This window comes from Pteropus alecto, unplaced genomic scaffold (genome assembly GCF_000325575.1).
Source record: "Pteropus alecto unplaced genomic scaffold, ASM32557v1 scaffold94, whole genome shotgun sequence".
NCBI classification, from domain to species: Eukaryota; Metazoa; Chordata; class Mammalia; order Chiroptera; family Pteropodidae; genus Pteropus; species Pteropus alecto.
This window is the reverse complement of record NW_006437736.1, coordinates 2,127,752-2,138,804: the sequence shown is the minus strand read 5'-3', so window position 1 is coordinate 2,138,804 and position 11,053 is coordinate 2,127,752. Positions and strand designations below refer to the sequence as shown.

General features: G+C 47.3%; 1 protein-coding gene across 3 annotated transcripts in view; it reads right to left on the bottom strand.

Annotated features, from left to right (window-relative positions):
* LARGE1 (LARGE xylosyl- and glucuronyltransferase 1) overlaps nucleotides 1-11,047 on the bottom strand; it is a 484,407-nt gene extending 473,360 nt beyond the window's left edge. Inside the window, exons 1-2 of one of the 3 annotated variants that reach the window (XM_015591589.1) lie at nucleotides 10,657-11,047; nucleotides 10,375-10,557 (exon numbers count right to left, since the gene is read on the bottom strand). The gene's annotated coding sequence lies outside the window, so the exon portion shown is untranslated. Of the gene's footprint in view, nucleotides 1-6,047; nucleotides 6,259-10,374; nucleotides 10,558-10,656 lie in introns of those variants that run through there. The other 2 variants (XM_015591588.1, XM_015591590.2) reach the window with 2 other exon arrangements.
* Nucleotides 11,048-11,053: the final 6 nt, after the last annotated feature.

The following is an 11,053-nucleotide window of genomic DNA, read 5'->3' as shown; positions in this document are numbered from 1 at the left end:
AGGGTTACGTTACGCTTGGCCAACAAATTCAGTGAAATCCAAAATTACCACCACTATCACCAGCACCACCAAGCACCGGGTAGACGGCATGTTCCAAGCATATGGTAAAACACTGAAGATTCCCGAAGTCATAGGATGCTCCCACACTCTGGCAAGAGAGCCAGCTGGGAATATGGTGTAGAAAGTGTAACAGCCAGAAGCCAGAACAAGGTTCAGATGCCATTCGGCACCCAGCATCAGAAAAAGCTGGGAGGAACGGCTGCCTGAGCTGGGTTGTGAAGGAAAAATAGAAGTGTCCCAGACAGACAGCCAGGGAACAAGCTTATCGGGCAGAAGGAGAGGTTATGTGCACAGCTTGGCAGGTTTGGGGGAAAAGAACCAGTAAGAAGAAAAATAATGAGTTAGGGACTGGAGACGCTCAAGATGGGACCGGGGGAGGAGTGGGGGCCGAGAGAAGACGAGGCTGCAGAAAAAGGCTAGGGTCCATTCAAAATACGTCCTGGTAAGACGCTGGATGTTTCACAGTGGCTGAGTACAGAGAACATTCTAGAAAAGCCCTCATCCTTTAAAGATTAAAAATAAAGAACCTCCATCTATGAGGGATTGGACTATACAATTTGAAATCTTTCGTTATCCAGAATGGCTTGCTCTACGATTCTGAAAATGCGTGCCGTGATCCTCGGCGGAGAAGCACTCGCCAGTCATGGACGCACCGCAAAGGCTTCACGCCGAAGCTGAATCCGGACCCCGGAGGTCGGGGTGCCAATCGTTTCGCTCTCGGCCCTCGCAGCTGTTTTAGGGACCACTGGTAAGGAAATGAAGAATTTTCTCTTTTATAGTCCTTATTGTGTGTCATCCAAGGCTAGGAAAAAGGTTGTTCTATAACCCTGGGCTCATTCGAACAAATCCCCCATAACAGCACCTCGGGACAGCGCATTTTCACCCAAGCCCCACCCCCATGCCCAGCCCAGCCAAGGGAGAAAGTGCTATTTTAAGAATTGCTGCTGGTGTCACAAGCAGACTTTATTCCAACAAGGCCGCTTTTTAGTGGCCGATGAAAACCATCTTAGCCTTCAATATCAATGATTGAGATCAAAGCAAAATTCAGAAGCTTCCCTCAGCTTCCATCCTACTGTGACAGTTCCAGCCCAGTGGCCTTTAAAACATGAACTCTTGCAAAAGCCTGTTCCATGACCTCCCAGCTTCCACCTGTCCCCACTCCGATCTGACCCCAATGCTATTATTGCTTCATCTTCTTGAAAGAGCTTCTAATAGTTAATACGCCACCTTCCTGATCAAAAGTCGCCCTGCCTTCTAGAAGCCCACTGCCCCAGCCTAGCTTGCCACCTTCACTGCCAACTCCTTGCTAACAGAAACCCAAGCCAGCTTATTCGAGGACCCAAAATACATATTTGTACATTGTCAACCGAACCTGGCCCTTCTACCTCCCTGGAATTCTTCCATTAGAATTTTAATTATCGTGTGTCCAAAGCCTCCCCTCAATTCCTTCTTGCCTTGTGTTTGAGCAGCTAATCTCTCATCTTTGATTTCCCATCAAATTTTGGCTTCGGCAATCCACAACCATTAATTGCACTGCCACGTCGCTTCTATTGAGCTGTTCATCTGAATCTTCTATTGTTGCTTAACATATCACGAGATTTCCTACAATCTCCCCGACTATGTGGGCATGGACGGAAGGCTTTCAATTTAATTTAATAAATGTTTATCAAAAGATTCCTAAGTGCTAGAAGCATCGCAGGATGCTCCCAGAGATACGGCTCCCAGTCACAGTGCTTAAGGAGCTGATGACACGTAAGTAAGTGAGAGAGTCTATAGATATTCACAATGCCACACAGAGGATGACGGGCACGGCCTTTGGGGATTTGGGGGTAACTCCTCCTGTCTCTTTACCCTTCCGTCTCCTCCTCGCTAACACTCAGATCTAATCTCTTCTTGACTCCCTCAAACACAGTGCTACCTACCACGCTGTGCCCACTCTCTTCGCTGGCATTTCAGTCTGTCACCTCCGTGTTCCTGATGTCAAGCCGGGACCCACACGTCGTGTTGGCCGAATGAGTGGAGGTGACACCATCTAAGAGGCAGAGTGCCCAGGAAGGAGAGATTTCGACCAGACGAGATAGGACGGGTGAGCCGACGAAGGGAGTGTCAGTGAACAAGCCCCATTAGGAAAACAAAGAACATTTTAAGGGAACAGCCAAGAGGCTCGAAAGAGAGAATCCCCGCAGAGGAGTCACAGGCCACACAGTGAGGCTGGGGACGTGAAGAAGCCGGGGGCGAGGTCGGTATGGAGACAGCCAAGAGGAGTCTGAACAGCTAAGACTTCCTGACTCTTGCACAAGTACTGCACACACAGGTAGAAATGAACCTGGAACCACGTGGCAGAAGAATCAGGGAAGTGCAGAGTTAGGCTTTCAGCCCCCATGGTGCCGGAGAGAATACAGCAGGATGGGTGTGGGGCCGAGGGGCAAGTTCATCCCTTCGGCTGCTCCACATCCACACGTACCCGTCTTCTTAGCCATCCAACTCCGCTCCTGACTTTTCACCTGATGTACCTGGTGAGTCCTGGCTCCCCGCTTCATGGCTGTGTGACCTGGGCTGGCCTCAGCTTCCCCATCTGCAAAGCGGGAATGTAAGACCAGCCACCTCACAGGGTGGCTGTGAGGATGAAATGACACAAATGATCGAATGGAAGAGTGCCTGGCTCCGAGGAAGCACGTGAAGAGTGTGCTTCTGGGTGTGGGACAGAATGAAGCAGAATGTGTCGGAGAGAAGGGAAGGGGGCAGAGGACAGACGCCTAACGGTGACGGGGTGTGAGAATGCAGAGGCACAGGCTGCACGAGGTAGTCAGGAAGCCGGGGTTCTGGTCCCGCCTCCTCCCTGGATCATTCTCTTTACCTCTCTGTGAATGGAAGCTATTGGTCTAGTGGGGCTCCAAGGCCTCGTCCAGCCCTGGTAGCCGCTCAACATTGTGTAGCTCTGCCTTACGTGGAGAAGGCATCGATGTTGAAAAGACCAGGTGAGGACGATTCACATACACAGAGAAAGGGGAGAAGACACCAAGAAGGCAGAGGAGAGTTCTTCCTACTGGGGACAGACACGCAAGTCTCTCCCTCTCGTCTCAAGCCCACGTCGTCCTCGAACGCGTGAGCCACGCTCGCCATCTGCACCTAAGTCCTTTCGCAATCGTCCTCGCCAGCACTGGAAACACGACCATCGGCAATCCATTCTAAGGTCTGTTGTATTTAAAATGCCTCCCAAGGCACTCTCAAGGCAACCTGGCCTAGACATTTAAGCAAGCTTTAGAGCTCGCTCCTTCCTCTCATGCCAGATAAGTCAAAGGCCCTACAAATTGAAAAAAACACATAATACACGGCAGTATTGCGCTTCCCTTGCCTTCTTTTCTGCAAAGCCACCAGTGTTTGAAACACAACAACGATATCGCAGTACTGACATGACCACTGAGTATTCATTTGCAAAACAAATCATTCCGTGTGGACACAGGTCCTTATTTAGTACAGACCTACTAAGCACCATGAACCACGCCTGGAGGCGGGGAAAGTTCCATCATGCTTATCACTGCCTGTGCCTCCCTTGGCTCCTGATATGACCGTGAAATACCATTCCCACATGAGAGCTGACATCAGTCAAAGAGGCTGGCTGGTACGCAAATAGTGTTGGCGTATTAAGGACCCATGCAACTCTTCTCGAAGGACAGCGGGAAGGGAACGGGTCCCAGTTAGCCTCAGAAATGCTGACGCTACCGAAAACAAACATGGGTAACATAGCCAAGGCAATCCCAACCTCAGAGCGCTCTGAAGAGCCCAGGACTCCCTGCTGAATTTAAATTTTTAAAAAAAGAAAAAAAGAGGAAGCATGAAATCCCCACACGCCCATGTTCTGCTGTAAATCCTGCTAAATTTGAATGCTACCATGGAGAGCTGGAAAGATCAGCAAGCCCTTTCTTCCCAATTGGCCTTGGTACTTCAGAAAAAAAAAAAAAAAAAAAAAACTGTTAAGAGCAAAACCTCTCCCAGCAGTCAGGGCTCCATCTCCATCTGCCTTTGCTGCCTGTCCAAAGCACAGGCCCCCATGATGTGACGAGAGAGGCTAAAATTATGGGTGAGACTGCACTTTTCATTCTAGCCTCAGCCTATGATTATCTACGACTCCAGGTTGCCCAAAATTACCTCTGGAGCCTTAAACGCCTTACATTTTATTTCATTCCTAGAACAAATTCTTTTTTGGAAACTTTCCTAAGAGATAAAGGAACAAAAAACCAGAAAGTCCTAGATATTTCAGCCACAGGGAAGGAAAAGCCAGTAGGCAAGCATGATTTCGATTTTTTTTAACGTCTCATATATATCACCTCTACTGTATCCTTAGGCAGAACAAAATTAATTCCATGTCTCTACAATTATGAAGACTCAGAATCCTGGAAACTCTTACCAAATTTACTTTTTAAACCACTTCTGGTCACATGCTTCTCAGAGGTAGCATGTGAGTGTGGTTAAGGAACTCACACAGGTGGGTAGTTATGACTGCCACCTTCAGGAAGAACAGTTGGTTAAATAAACAATCTGCCCCCAAATAAGTGAAGTAACACAATGTGGTAGGTTAATGGCTACACAGTTTATGTAACTACTGTGCTTCTTTCTGTATGTAATACAGTTGGATATTAGGCTCCTTGGCAGGCGAGCCTAGTGCGTTATTTGTTAAAACATCTGAAAAGTTTCTATTTGAAAAATGCTTGGTTTTAATGTAACAAGTGAGGCTCCCAAAAGTTTCCATCATGATTGTGTTAATCTAACCATCTAAAGTACAATAAAGGAGCTATTTGAAAAAGGCCTGCTACGAATCCCTTTAGTAAAACGAAAATCTTGTTGTACCCCAATTACTTATCTTAAATTATTTGCTTTTAAGATCAGATTGTATATGCCAAGTTTGCCTAAAATAGGACACTCTTATACGTAGCTTCAATATTGAAATGATAATGTAACAAACCCTTATATTTATACTGTACTTACTCCATATCTCCCCTTTCCAATAAGCACTGTCCTCTCTACCCAAGAGGCCAGTGCCAGAGTGGTGAGGAGCTGTCTTTCTAGCAAGTCACAAATTTGGAGGCATGAAATTAAGTCGGTTTGCATTCTTCCTGACTTGTACTTGTACAAGACTGCTTTTCTGTTTCTATTCTTCTTCCAAACATCCCTCCCTTCATACTCACCCAATAGTTCCTCTGACAAGGTAACCTCTTCCCAAGCCAAATTAAAGGGTTCTCCTTTCCAACGTAGAGTCTGGGCTTTGCAAAATTTCAAAGGGTCAACTCAGCTTTTATCTACTTAATTTAGAAAAAGTTAAATTTTTCAGCGCTGCTTTTTATCACAAAGCATTTAATTCTCAAGTAGTTCTCAAAGAATAGTGCAATATTCCAGGACCAACAGGTTTGCACAACACAGAAAATGAGCAAGCGAATCTAGCTGTTCTATGCGGATGACCTTATACATCACAGAGGTTCTAATAGTCCACGTTATCCAGAATCTACACCCAATACAGCAAAGGTTTTGCGATTCTTTTCATCAGCATTGTATATGTAGTGTTTTCAGTTTCAAAGTAGAATGCACCTTGAAACTGGTCAGACCTCTTCCCATTTCAGAACCAGAAAGTTGGAAAACCTAAGGAGTAGTCCAAACTTTGCCACTCAAAAGCTTAAGCAAGACACTTTCCCTCTAAAATCCTTGTTACAAGATTTTAAAAACTCCCTTATGTATTGAAACTGGCCTGAGGCCCAGAGAGGTCAAGAAGTATTCTAAGGTCACACAGCAAGTTAGCATAGAACGATATAACATTAGAACCTAGATCTCCTAATTTTACTTAAACACCCTGACCTCCCCCTCAACATATGGAAGGATGGTAAAGACTACACGCACACATACACGCACACGCACGCACACACGCACGCACGACAGAGCCTCCTTTCACCATCGCCGTCCAGGCTCCTGTTTCTAAAAACCTAAATATACCTGACCTTGGAGATTGCCGCTGCAACTGTGACTTCCTTTCTCTCCAATCCCCTCTGGTAGTTGCTTTTCTTCCTCACTATATAGTTTCCTCCTTTGACAAAACACATACTTTCCTAGAGCAAAAAAAGTTTAAGCCAGAACCAAAGTGATCCAAATACAGGAACCCTGTTCAAGTGTTACACACGACTGACCATAACTCTACCCAGAAGCGTATCTGACAAGATGGAATTTGTTCTCATCGGGAAGGAATTTCCCCCCCCCACAGTATATCACTTGTCGAGCAACCTTGTCATTTTTCCCACTGCTGCATAATCACATAATGAAAGCCCCAGATGTAATTCATGTACACAAGAGGGCAGACTTATGGCTGATAAGGGACCCTTTCTTTATTTGCATTGCTAAGAGTTTGTTAAAGAATAGGCAAAATTCTGCACATAGAGGGATAAAGGACAAAAATGTCCTTTTTCCGTTTTTAATAACAATGTGCCATGACCAACTAGTACGTACTCCTGGGCTTGATCCAGCAACTGTTCTCACCACTGCTTGAATACACAGAACAAGCTCGGGTGCTATCCTTAGCATGGAATCCTATTAAATTATTTCCCTTCTAACACCAAGCTTCCTTCTTCCAGAACATCCCATCTTTCAGCCACACTAACTACTGACTGTTCTCCATTCACACTACACACTTCGAGGTTTCCATGTGGTGGTTCTTCCTGCCAGGATTCCTTCCCTGCTATCCTAGCAATCACAAACTCATCCTTTTCAACAAACCTGTACAATAACACGTAGCTCTTAGTAATGGTTCAATGTCTGCCTCCCCTGAAAGTCTATAAATGGAACGCGGATGCTCTGTAGCTTCCACACAGAGCATGGAATCAGCTACAGAATAGGTATTCAATATCGCTAAGTTAAAAGAAGAAAAGAAAAGTCTTCCAAAATACATTTAATTCAGCCTTAACTTTACTAGCTGCTGCCTGCTGCTCTCCAAATGTCGGTGCGGGCTGAGGGGATCTGACTATCTCTCGCTGTCGAATGCTCCAGAGTGGAAGAACAACCCTCATCAACACTAGCGGATCCCGTGAGGTATATTGCAAAGGTGTGTCGGTGCCCGGAACTGTCAGGCCCCCAGTATCCGGCCTCAACTTCTTACTCTACCTCTGCCATCTGGCATCCCTGAAATGCACAAGACTGCATCAGGCCTCAGGACCACAGTATACATCTTCTCCAGGACCAGTTTTCACTAGCTGACGCTCAATGGCAAATGTAATAGCGTTATCCTGTTCCAATCTCTCACCCCTTGGCTATACTGCACCTGTGAGAGTCAATCTATAAAGCCTTAATAGCAGAAATAAAGCTTTATGCTGACCATTTTTCCTGGATCACAACGGCTCCCTTCAAACTACCTAAATATGCACTATACATATAGGTAAAGGATCACAAACACCATCTACCACACCCCAGAGTTCAGGAAAACGTAATAACGGTTCCATATACTGAGTCGAATTCTGTATGCTGAGTTGGGTCTCTCAGAATCCAGTAAGACCTAAATCTTGGCAACATTTGCCCATTTCTGTGCCAGTATTCTCAACTGGGTAGTCTTTTCTTGGACTCTATCTCTCACCTGTCCTGTCTGACCACAAAGCTGGAATCAGCTTTGATAAGACTTGGCCACTGTGGATAGGATGAGCCTGGGCAATGAGGCTTTGTTCTTCAGCAAAATAGAATTATCTTCCAATTCTGCCGGAAGAAACCTAGACACTAATGATTTAACAATGTTAAAAAGGCAAACCCGGACATTAATGATTTAATACTGTTAAAAGTGCAAAGAGCATCGGAGAGGAAAGTGCAAGTACATTATCAAATGTCATGTTGCATCCGTACACAGTTGAACCTTGAAAACAACGCTGGGTTTGAGGGGCCCCCGCCCGCAACGCAGCCGAAAATCATTGTATAACTTTTGACTCTACCATCTGCGGTTCGCATCTGCAGATTCAACACCCTGCAGATCGAAAATAGTACTTTTGATTCCCGGTTGGGAATCCGCCGTTGGGAATCCGCAGTTGGGAATGCGAAAATACTGTTCTCCATCCGGGGGGTTGTTGAATTCCCGGATGAGAAACCTGCAGCTAGGAAGCGCCAACTGTATAGAAAAAAATCTGCGTGTAAGGGGAGCCACGCAGTGGAAACCTGTGTTGTTCAAGGGTCAGCTGCAAATGCAAGGTATGTAAATTTAATAGGATAATAGTGAGAGCTTTTAAATTTAATGGAGTCGATTCCAGACTCCATCTAGAATAGAGGAAGCGTGATTTTATGAAGACTGCTGGGGATGTGCAGTCCAAAAACCAAAAAGGAGAGTTTTGATTACGAACCCCTAGAGAACTTAAAGTTAGCATGATCTAATGCCCAAAGGATAGAGTTTGCAGGCAGGTCTGTCTCCCAAAAATGTACAGCCCTCTTGTACTTAGAGATTATAACTGAGTTTTTCAGAGTCTCACGTAACACTTTGCAGCTAACCTGTTCTGAGTTGTCCAAATGACACTTTAGATGTGAGCAGGCCCATTACCTAAGCACTGGGAGTCAACTATGCAAGCACACCTTGCGTACCAAACGTTGGGTTCACGAGCCCTAAAGATAAACCACAGCTTTTTGTAACATGGGTCCTTGTATTTTCTTCATCGGTAGTGGAATAGAAAACTAGTCCCCCCTAGTGTCCTGCCACTGTAGGTGGCTACAGATGGAGACGCTCCTGCATGCTGCATCCAATGTAAAGCACAGCCCAGAAACCCACTGAAACTTCGCCTCCCTCGGGAGAGATGGAAGCACTCCCCGGACCTACGATGAAATGAAAAACCTTCATTTCATTTCCAAGGCCCTTCTGGTTTGAAAGAAAAAAGAATCTGCATTATCTCACACTGAAAAGTTAACCCACACCCCAGCCCACCTTATTAAATGAAGAGGGTCCACGCTTGTCAGCGACTTCTGCACACTCTACAATGATCGATATTTCCTTTAAAAACCTCTCTATCCCACTAAGGGGATTTGTTTCCTTTCCATGCCACTCTTGAAAATCCACCAAGATCTTAATCTTAATGACTTTCACCTCTCTGTCCCAGTTAGTTTTCTTCCTGGTATGGAATTAACAGGGCCAGGCTCGATAAATGTGTGTTCTCCTCAAGCAATTTTCACTAAAGTGAAGTACTCTTGAAAAATAAAGGCACACTAAGAGATGTGTGAAACCTTAAAGCCAGGTCGCTCTTTAATTTCCAGTGAGGACTCAGCATGCCTATGAGTAATTCATTCATGTCACCCATTTGTGAGGGTGAGAAAAGAAACCACCCCTTGAACCTTTCCTAATTTAGAATCTTCCCTTATTTTAAGTCTATCAAAGCTGACTCCAGGTGGGAAGACAGGAGAGCTGAGGAGGAAAATCAACCTAAGGTAACTGCCTCCACAAGTGAATAAGCACTCTGACTTCCCCCTGTGTCAGAGGGCTTGCATCTGCATCTACCTGAGGTGAACGCCCCACCTCTACCCTTCCCTAGCCCCCCCCTCCCCGCCCCCATGAAGGAAAGGGGAGCCCGAGCTCTCCCTTGGGGCACTTACATAAGACCCTGTAAAACTTCCTGTGACATTCACAAAACATGTAAGCTGCTATTTTCCTCCCTCAGGAGATCATTTTAGTGGGATAAGTGATGAAATTCAAGAATTCGGAATTTAGCAGAAATCTGCTCAGCCGAGGGACGAAAAGAATCCATCCCCATTAAACAGGGTCACTTGGCGGACGGTTTCAATGTAGGAGAGACAATCTGTTCCCTCCGAAGTGACCCATTTAAAATCAGATTGTTCCAGGGGAAGCTCATAGGTTTAATACATTTAAAACAGGCACGGGCAGGCTTTGCAGAGGTTCCTTAAAGGAAAATTTTAAAAGAAGGTAATAAAACAATGAAGGAAGTAACTTAAGGATGCACAAACTTTGGAGTCACTCCACCCTTCAGAAACCGTGACAGTCTCAAGAATGGCAGAATCGCTATATATGTTGGTCACCATCACAAGCAGCTTTGTCTCATAGGAGTTAATCTGGTCGGGTTTCCTCTCTACAGATATCGCTGCCACCCAACCCCCCTTCTTTCCTACAGAGGGACTCGCAAGCTGTGGCTGGTCACCTCAAATCCGCCTCCACTCTCTGCAACAAGGAGCAAAGAAAAGTTCTTGACAGCATCACGCCAGGAAAGGCAGGTGGGGATCGCCCAAGAGGGACCGCTCCGAACACAGTGGGTTCCCCCCAAGACACAGTGCGGAGGGAGAAGTGAGGGGGTGCAGGCACTTCACCTGGTGCTAACGAGAAACTCCGCTTGCTCGCTCTGTTAGCAGCCTGTGTGCCTAGAAGCCGGGCAAGCCGTGGGACGGGTCCTGGAGGCAGGAGTCTTAGGGTCTTCCACTTTCAGCGTCTCCAGGGCTCCCGACCCAGGCAGCAGAGGGTGTGCCCACACTCGCTCCCTCTCCGCCAAAATCCTGAGCATAGGGGGCACCAGCTACAGGTTCGGAGAACTTGTCCAGCGCCGCCCACCAGGGCGCTCCCGCGGTGGCTCTCTGGCACCCCCGAACTCTTACCTTGGCCGTGACGACCGCCAGGCAGAGAGAGACCGAGGAAGAGCTGGGTGGCGCGGCGGCGGCGCCGCCTAGGAGGCGCAAGGGGTCCAAGTCGAGGTCCCAGCAGGCGCTGCCCTGGTCCGGACCGCGGTGCCAAGCGTCCACTTCAGGGCGGCCCCAGGCCCCAAGGGCTGTGGGAAGGATCCGGGCCGCCCAAGCTGAGCACTCTCCCTCCTTCCTCTGACTCCGGCGCGGCTGCCTGGAGCTGTTCCCTGAAGCGGGGACTCTTCCGAGCCGTGGGCGCCCCGCATGGGCAGGGGCTTGGGTCCGCCTCGGGCTGCGTCCGGGGAGGGGGCGCTGGGTTAAGACGCAGACCGACCGCCGGGGCCAGCTCCACCTCCCGCGCTCCCAGCCGCTT